Here is a 9,982-nt window from a genome sequence, read left to right as displayed (position 1 = left end):
TTTTGCTCTGAAGTTCATGATAAGACTCATACTTGGCTCATCTACCATCACCTCGTGTATATGAGTCGTATATAATTTGGATTGACAAAACGTTTGGTTGGGTGGTTCTGCCCCAAGTCCACAACCAGACAAGGAACAGGAGATAGGGCGGAACCACACATCCTAAATCTTGTTGAGTCTAAATTATATACGACTCTTGCGTAGACACCTAGCAGCGATAGATTAAGCTAATGAGTTCTTATTCTCTATTCTTGAACTTGACTTGCGGTACAAGTGGTCTTCCTCGGAGATCCATTGGGTATGCTTTGGGTGGTTACTGACTTCTGAGACTTCTCTGGTGTTTTTCGCTTCAAGGCTATTGACTACTGGGTAGGCTAAAAAGGCGTGGTACCCCTCGCATGGGTACTTCTGAAGTTTTGAAGTGAGAGATGATATAAGGGTTTGCGTTATGGATTGGAAGAATTTCATCTGACGGATGATTAAGGAAAAAGTTCTTTTACACCGCATAACAATTTTTCATGGTAAGGACCAAGTCAAACCATGTCGAATGAGGATGTCGAAACTTCTCGACGAAATAGATATTAAGTCGATCGAGAAGAAATGATTACTAGGACGATGAACTATCCTATGTACATAAGCTTTCAGCGCTTTCGGTTTTATTCTGTTACTATTGCTACAAACTCCTTTTTGAATCGGACTTGGTGAGTTATTAACAATGTGAGGGTTCTAAGAATTTGAAATTATCAACTTTCACTAAACGATCCCTGCTAGGTCTCTCTATAATCGCTTGGTGTACACAAGTCATGCATAATTAAGATTGGCAAGACAGTTGACTGAGCGACCCTGCCCTAAATCCACAACCAAACAAGGAACAAGAAATGAGGTGGTACCACTCACTCTAAATCTACAAATCTTAATTATAAATGACTCTAATGTATACATTATGCCATCATAGCTTTACCTGATAGGGTTCCCAGTTTTATATGAGTGCTGTGATTTGGTTCGAACGAGAGAGTAATCATAATTATACTTAATTATTGGGGTTTGGAAGCGTACCAAAAATATAGCAGGGTTCTTTGATGCTTCCCCATTCCCTGGGGTCAAACTCTTCCTGCTCCCCCGTCGTTCTTATATGTTGGACAGTCCCTCTTAAAATGTCCTATTTCACCACAAAGATGACATATTGGACTGGTTCCAAAATTGATAGTTGAAGTAAGGTACTCAGCCGGAATCCTACAGGAGTGGGCGGTGTGTCCCTTCATGTTGCATCTAATGCAATGCGGCACTCGGCAAGCTCCATGATGATGGTAGTTGCAGTTGCTGCAGTTTGGGAGGTTTCCTAAGTACGGTGTAGTTGGTGTTGGGATAGCAGGGTTGATGGGGGTATTGACTGCCCCAGTTTGTTTCCCTTCAGTAGGCCCTCGAGTTGAACAACTCCATTTCTCGTTCTCGAACTTTCGTTTCAGGATATTTGGTTTGAGGTACGGAGTGTCTTTACAAGTAGGCACTTGTTGCTGAAGTTGGTTATCACCACAATCGGGATTGCCGATTACATATCCACTAATATTTGCGTTGTTAGCATTAAGGTGAGCCATGACAGCTGCTACGGCTGTTGTGACTGCAGCTTGAAACGTAGTCGAATCTATCTGAAGGATTGGTGTTTTACTGGAGGGTTGGTCACGTTTCTTCGGAGGCATGATTCTGTTACATGATAAGAAAATGAGCTCGTGAGCGACTATGGTTGGCTCTAGATGTATTCTAATCATTTATATCTACATATAAATTTTTCGTTTTGTTATACTATTCTCAATGATTCGACCTACATCCCTAAGATGCAGTCCAGGTAAAGGGTAGAAGTAAGTTTCTAGAATGGTTATAAGACGAGTGTCATCCGAACTAAGTTATCTTTGGTTGGTGGATATCATGTTCCAACTTTCGAAAAGATTTGAAAGTAATTCATGATAGAGTCTACCTAAAATAGACTTATGAAATTGAGAAATAATCACTCTTGATTGAGATTTCGTGATCTGATTTATTGTTATTAGCCGTGATAGGAAAGAAGACAATAAGCTCAATACCTAAAATGAGCAATGTAAACACTAACTCACTAGGTTGCGTTAATTATTAGTTATTACGGTGACGAAAAGGCACTCGAACTCTTCGCATGTAACACGCGTGGTTTTCCTCTGTTCTCCGTTCTATTCTAGGCGATAATGATTTGTCCTATCCTGGTATCTATATGGTGTGCGTCTCTCCTGTTGGTATATTGAATTCCTTGTTGAGTTTTAGTATACTACTGATGGATTTTGAGCATTCTAACACTCCTATGGTGTACATGCAACCCTATAAACCTTGGATCTATGTTTTTTCTATTATACATGCAAATATTTAATATTCCAAGGTTTCATCCTAACTAGCATAATATGAAGCAACTAGACTACAAAAGCCTAGTTAGATTACATACCTTTATATGTAGCTTGAAGTCTTGAACTTTAAGAGCTTAGCCCCAATAGTGTGGAAGCCTCAAGTGGAATCACAAATCACCAAAAACACCTTGGAAAACTTAAGAGAATAGTAGGCACACTAGAAATTGGGCCACTCTTGTTTACTCACACACTAATGTCATTTCATGTGCCAACGACCCCTTTATATAGTGTGGTGGATTAGGGTTACATTCATGGAAACCATAATACCCATGACCTTTTATTTCCATAAGATCCATGGGTTAAAGCTCCATGGACTATCCATGGACTTTCCATGCAAGCCTAGCCCATTCTAAATAAGCATTGGCCCACTCTATATAAATATAAGAGTCTATATTTAATTAGTTACCTTTTGATCACTAAATTAATTCCAAATTAATTCTAGATCAATAATAATTAAATAATATGATTTCATATTAATATATTACAACTTATAATATATTAATAAACCATAGACATACTATTCTCAAAAGACTATCCATACAAATTCTTCCGGTGAAGTGCAACCCAAATGGACCATGCTACTCTCGGGTCGAGTACATACCAATAATAGTTATGGGCTTAGACATCTAATCCAACAGTGCACATACAACCCTAAATACCTTGGATCTATGTTTTCACTAATTATACATGCAAATGTTTTCCAAGGCATTAAACATATAACTAGCATGCATTTGACATAAACCATATAAGATACTAGTTAAGGTAACATACCTTTTATGTAGCTTGAAGTATTGTTGTATTTGGCCTTAAGATCTTAGCCGCAATAGTGTGGAGGCGTCAAATGAAGTCACAACACATCATGAACAAAGGTGGCTCTTGAGAGAGAATCTCCATGCACGAAAAACACCTCCATGAACTCCAAGTACAAGTCTAGGCGTTTTTTGGCTATGAATGGTCATATTTATATGTAGGATTCCAAGGGTCATGGGTATAACCCAAATCAATACCCATGGGTGTTATGATCCATGGTTCATGTGCCCAACTCTTTATGTATCCATACATAAACTTGCTTCAACATGGATTATAAGCCCAACACATATAAATATAACTAATTACCATAATTAGTCCCCATAGATTTAATTAGTCTTTTTTGATCACTAAATTAATTCAAAATTAATTCTTGATCGATACTAATTAAAACATATGATTTCATATTAATATATTATAACTTATAATATATTAATAAATCATATATAACCTTCTCTCAAGAGTCCATCCTAACAAATTTTCCTGATGATATGCAACCCAAATGGACCATGCTACTCTCGGGTCGAGTACATACCAATAATAGTTATGGGCTTAGACATCTAATCCAACAGTCTCCCACTTGGATAAGTCTAAAACTATTATTGCAAGTATGACTCCAAAACCCGACTAGCAATCGTAGCTCTTAAAAGCCGATGTCGAACTCTAACCTAGTCAATGACACGTCCGTTAGATAGGGGATCATATATTCCTCCGTTCTAGATACCATATGGACTGAGACATGGATTATAATCATACTCTCTGTCCATCTGTTGTTTCCCGATTTCCAATTTATGACGACCGACTAATTAAACAAATCAAATCAGTCCAGGCCCGGCCGAGCACTTATGTTTGTCATCACTAAATCATCGAGGGGCCCACAGATATCGCATTTATCCACACGGGGAAAAAGGAACGGATAAACTTCGACCCAAATGCTCGCTTGTACTCACTCATCAAATTACACACAATGATATGTTTTATAACATCCAAGTTACTGGTGCGTTTACATATGTCAATGTGCAACCGACTCACAACTACAACTCACACATCTCCGTTTGAAGAATATAAGATATTATCGTCTCATGATCACTCGTGATAAAATCAATGAAGTGATTCATATGAGCTTGGGTTTAATCCGATACTCGAATCTTATTCCAGGAGCACTCATGAATACTGTAACTATGTCTAGGCCACCTAGACAAACTACAGACCCATTCATGACAGTCTTGCCTCAATACCTACTTCCAAAGTATGATCGACTGTAGACGGTTTGAATAATCTAGTTATTCGGGAAGTCAAAACATGCAAAGTGAAACACAAGAATAATACTAATCCTATATGGCCCCAATACTTGTGAGAGTAAATAGAACACCTTTTATTTAATCACCATATTGATTACTCATTATTCATTATATCGAATAATCAACTTTATACTTGAATTAAAACAATAGTTGTCCCATGCTCCAAGCATGCACACTATGTTTACCTATGGTCCTTTGTTTGTGGAATAGATCAATTGACAACATTTCAAATGATACTCATTTCACAATTCCAAATCCTTATCGCAAATGTAAGAATACAAGATTCTTTGCCATTTACTGAAATCTGTTAGATTCTAAACTTATATGCAATGATCCTTTTGTAACGACTATGCACAAAAGCTACAGAGACTCGGCAACAGACATTACAAAGTATTTTGAAGTCTCACATTCAAAGTAAATTCTTTTGAACATCCTTCTTGCATTAAGTTTTCTAATCTTACACAGATTTGACGAATAACCTCCACCTATGGAGATTTTGACTATCACTTTTGAACAAGAGTTGCCTCTTTTCAGAATTTGTCAATATGGTCCTTCCAAAATTTAACACTATACTTCCAACTGTCCATGAGTAACCAGTCTTTGGTAAGCCTCAGATTGTCCTCGACAATTGCTTAATCATTTTAGTCATATCCAGTTCTATTCCTTTTTCCCTCTTAATGCCCTAGGCATTTGGAAAAATTAGAACAGATGAATATTACAGCACATGTAATCGACCCTATATATGAACCATATGGGACCCGATTCATGATGTCTCACATAAAGACATGATACTAGACCGGTCTTTTGCTATAATATTTCTATTTCTATTTGCCATGTTCTCATAATTCAAATTATGAAAAGGGATGTCGTAATCATCATCGAATTTTAGAACGCAAATAATGTAATTATGACTAAATTTGATTAAAAAATCACAATCTAAGCTTTTAGAATTGGAATGAAGTATAATTTCCTCTCCCTTAATTATAGCAAAATAACTTTTCAACCCCTTCAACTTCACGAATTGAAACCTTTTGTTTTCTATAATTAACATTGCTAACTTGCAATACCAAACATAATAATCATGCTCCCACTAACATGATAATTATTAGCATAACACTTATGCTCCCACTAGATTTGACATGTATCCAGAAATCAGCTGGACTTTTAGAAATCAATACTTATTGACTTTCTTACCAAAGTTTAGATTTTTGATACGAGATGCTTCGATAAGACTTTATCTAAGGTTCCCAAAATCATACGCCTTTCCTTAGATAGCTCACATGTGTGTCTAAACAATTTTAGAACTATGAAAAGGGATGTCGTAATCATAGTCTCAAATGTTTATACCTTTGCCATTGCTCACAAGTCCATGCTAGTGTGCCGGTTAACCACGGACGCTCCACTAACGACTTTGAGAATACAAATATCACAATTGCTATCTACTTAAAATCTACTTAGTGAAAGCGTTTCCTCACCATCATTTTCATGAATCGAAGAGAAACCTTATGACACTTAGATTTTTATGGTGTATGTGTTCCTATCCATGTAAATTTTTCATAACCATAAACACAAGACAAGGTTAGTGATAAATCCAAACTCATATGGACTGAACTTGTTTAATCTTAGTTTTCTTGCCACCCGGCAGCACAAGGGCCTACCATTGCTTCCAGGTTGTTATGCAAACAATTGAAAACTCGTAGAACTCATATGCATAGTCAACTTTAACTGGAATGGTCACAGAAACAAGAATATGTCAACACGATAGGTTACAAACCTCAAGTCGCGTGCTAGTGATAAACAATAACCTTGATTAGTTCTTGAGACCCTTTTCAAGATCATTAAGACTCCCACTGACCTCTTGACATATAAGACTCTCTTGTGAAGAACCATTCCTTGACAAAGCAAATGTTCAAGAGTTAGTGTGGATTCTTATCAAGACAAACACTTCACACAATTGGCCTTAGTTGGTATTTGTTTTATTCAAAACATCACAACTTACCAATTTCAAATGTACAAGAGTAGAAAACATTTTACTCTACATTTGATAAGTGTTTTAACGTTCTTAACATTATGTCACTCAAGGCTCGGTCTTGGAGTGTTACTCTAAGACTCAATTTTGGAACGACGTATGATTCATCTTTTGATTTAACCATTTCAACAATTCACGATTCCTCTTCTTAGTCAAACAAATGCACCAAGATGTCCTTAGATGATCAATTGTGATATGGTTTTTCATAATCATTAAGATGATCATAAAACATGATACTGAAGTACTCTCCCATCTTTTCAGATTGGAGAAACTTTTATCTTTCTGCCTAATTTGATTCTTCTCATTCGTTCTGCCATACATTGAAACTTTTCCATTGTTTCAAAATTATACTTAAACTTGTAAGCACAACCATATTTACTAAACTTTAGTAAATCATGACGAATAGCCTTATCGTTCTTTGTGGTGGGCCTGATCAGCGCACAACCTAGTGTACCAGATCTCCTAGTCCTTCACTTGATTCACATATACATGTGAACAAGGAATTAGTCTTAATTTCCCAAAGATGAAAATTCTCATTCATCATACAATACAAGTTGCATGATTCCAAGTTTCTATCAAACTGAACTTGGGTGATGAAAAAAATCTTTCCTTATTTGGTAAATTATGACACTACCACAAACGAAAGAATCAAATCCAGTTTCCAATATTGCTATCAATGGAATCATATAAACAACAATTTTTCATAAATGCCATTGTAAGGATACTCAAAATAAAAAAAATTCTTTTATTTTAAAATTGCAGAAAAACTTATCCTTACAATGCAAATACTGTTGGATAAAGTGTCTAAGTCCATAACTATTTCTGGGATGTACTTGACCCGACCCGGCATGGTCCATTTGGGTTGCATGGCACCATGCAATTGGATAGACTAAATGAGAGAAATAACACTTGTGGTTTATTAATATATTATAAGTTCTAATATATTAATAGTATTATTTAATTAGTTTGATCAAGAATTAATTTAGAATTAATTAAGTGATCAAAAGATAACTAATTAAATATATGGGTTGATTATGTAAATCATCCATAACTTGTATAGTGGGCTAAGAGGCTCCATGGATTATCAAGTTGGGTTAAACCCATAGGATGCTCCATGGGAGTTACAAACCCATGGGTCATGGAAATAAAGAGTCATGACACATTAGGGATTAGGGTTTACATGGTGTAACCCTAGATGTGTCACACTATATAAAGACCATCTACTCCACCAAAATCGGCTACACTAAGAAACAAGAGGGCTAGAGCCGATTTTGTAAGTGTAAGATTCTCTCAAAGTTTACTCCTTTGCATTTGGTGTTGTGTGAAGAATTTGAGGCATCACACTTGGGGTGCTAGGCTCACAAGGTTTCAAGGATCATAAGCAACAACAAAGGTATAATATTCTATCTTTCATTCAAGTTAAAAATGTTCCCCATGTATGCTAGATAGGAATATAACCTTGGAATTCAACTTTGCATGATAATTAAACAAACATAGATCCAAGGTTATTAGGGTTGCATGTACACTTAGGAAGTGTTAGAATGCTCAAAACCCATCAGTGGTATCAGAGCCGAGGCTTGTTTGTTGATTTTTGTGCAAACTGCTTGAAAAAAATCGATTTTCTGTTTTTTGCTCGTATGAACTCGCCGAGTCCATGGGGGGACTCGACGAGTCCATGAACAAATGCAAGCTACTCGTCGAGTCTGTTCTTCCACTCGACGAGTAGAGGCTGCAGTTTTCAGAATTTCGACATTTGTTGCTGGAAATGGACTAGAAACATTACCCTAAACTGTTTTGGTGTTTTAAAACTTGTTTTAGATGGTGTAATGTTTATGCTAATCCATTTACAATGGCAATTATCAAAATTACAAGTTTTTAAGTGTAATTTTTTATTCTTGAAAGTGTTCATATTCATGTTCTTGAACTTATGAAGATTATATGATCATAGGAATTGTTTGTAACCTTCATGGTAGTTTAATTCATGATCATAATGTGTTTTAATGGAGTCCATAACTTGTCCTCAAGTTATGGAAAACGAAAAGTCACACTTTTATTAAAGCCATTAAGTTATAAGAAATGAAAAGTTTTGGAAGTTTACAAAACTTGCCCTCAAGTTTTGGAACATGTAAAGTCACTTAATAAACTTTAGTTCCAACCCTTAGAATTTTAAAAAATTAAAATTCAACCCTTATACTTTATATTATAAGTTAATAATATATATATGTATAAGATCAAGTCGTCTTACCGCTAGTACGCCTCATTCACGAAGCCAGTCTATAAGGGGGGTATAAGGTTGTTGCCTATAAAATGGCAACTTAATGGGTGTCCACTCTTACCCACCGCTTCCTTGATCGGTGGAGGGTCGTTAGTTGAACGGGTAGGACAAGGACTTATAAATTCTCATTAAAAGTATGATGAATATTATAAAGTAACTAAATGTTTTATTAAATTCCCAATCTTAGTTACTTTAGGAAAAATGTGAATTAGGTGCTAATCCATGAAATTACACTTTACACTTTGTTTAAGTCGTTGGTGGAGCGTGTGTGGTTAACCGGCACACTAACTTGGACTTAACAAGGTAGGTAAAGGGTGACTTAAGGTTTATCATAGTATCGGTGGAGCGTGTGTGGTTTACCGGCACATCGATTGAGTGATAAACTTTAAGGGTACCAAGTGATTTGCGTGGTTACTTCACACCTCGTTTTGTGATCCTCGGTATCCCAGTCACAAAACTTGGAGGGCACACTCGAGATTGAAACATGCCTTTGAAAAGTTCATTGAATCTCAAAAGAATCTAGGAATTTCTATGAACCAATTAAAAACCTAATTTCTATATTTCGTTTTTCATGGTGGAAATTGGTGAATCCTCATTCACCTACCTTTCAAATATGTTATAGCTTGGATTACGGCATACCTCTTCTAAGTTATAATATATTGTGATTGGATCCTAGCCTTAATATTACATTTGGGTGTTTTATTAAGGACTCTCTTAATATCTAAACTAATCTTGTTCTCTTCTTTCAGATGTCTTCAAACAATGTTGCTTCTGGCTCTAATCCTAATGGCTCCTTTACCCTTATGAACCTGTGTGGGAAAGTCACTTTTGATGGATCCAACTTCAATGAATGGATCAGAAACATCAGGATGATTACCCGCTACGAGGACAAAGAATATATCCTTGACAAGGAGCTTAAGGAGATTGATGAGACCACTGCAACTCCCCAGGAGATCGCTGACTTCCGGACACATGAAAGGGATGCTACAAAAGTGGCATGCATCATGTTGGCCACCATGACAGCGGAACTCCAAAAGTCCTATGAGGACTTCTACCCTTTTGAAATGCACCAAGATCTGATGGAAAGATACCATCAGAGTGCACGACAGGAGAGGTATGAAATCATTTGATCCATGATAACAAC

This window comes from Lactuca virosa, chromosome 3, assembly GCF_052849685.1.
Source record: "Lactuca virosa cultivar CGN04683 chromosome 3, Lactuca_virosa_CGN04683_v6, whole genome shotgun sequence".
Taxonomy (NCBI): Eukaryota; Viridiplantae; Streptophyta; class Magnoliopsida; order Asterales; family Asteraceae; genus Lactuca; species Lactuca virosa.
Note: the sequence above shows the minus strand (reverse complement) of the source record.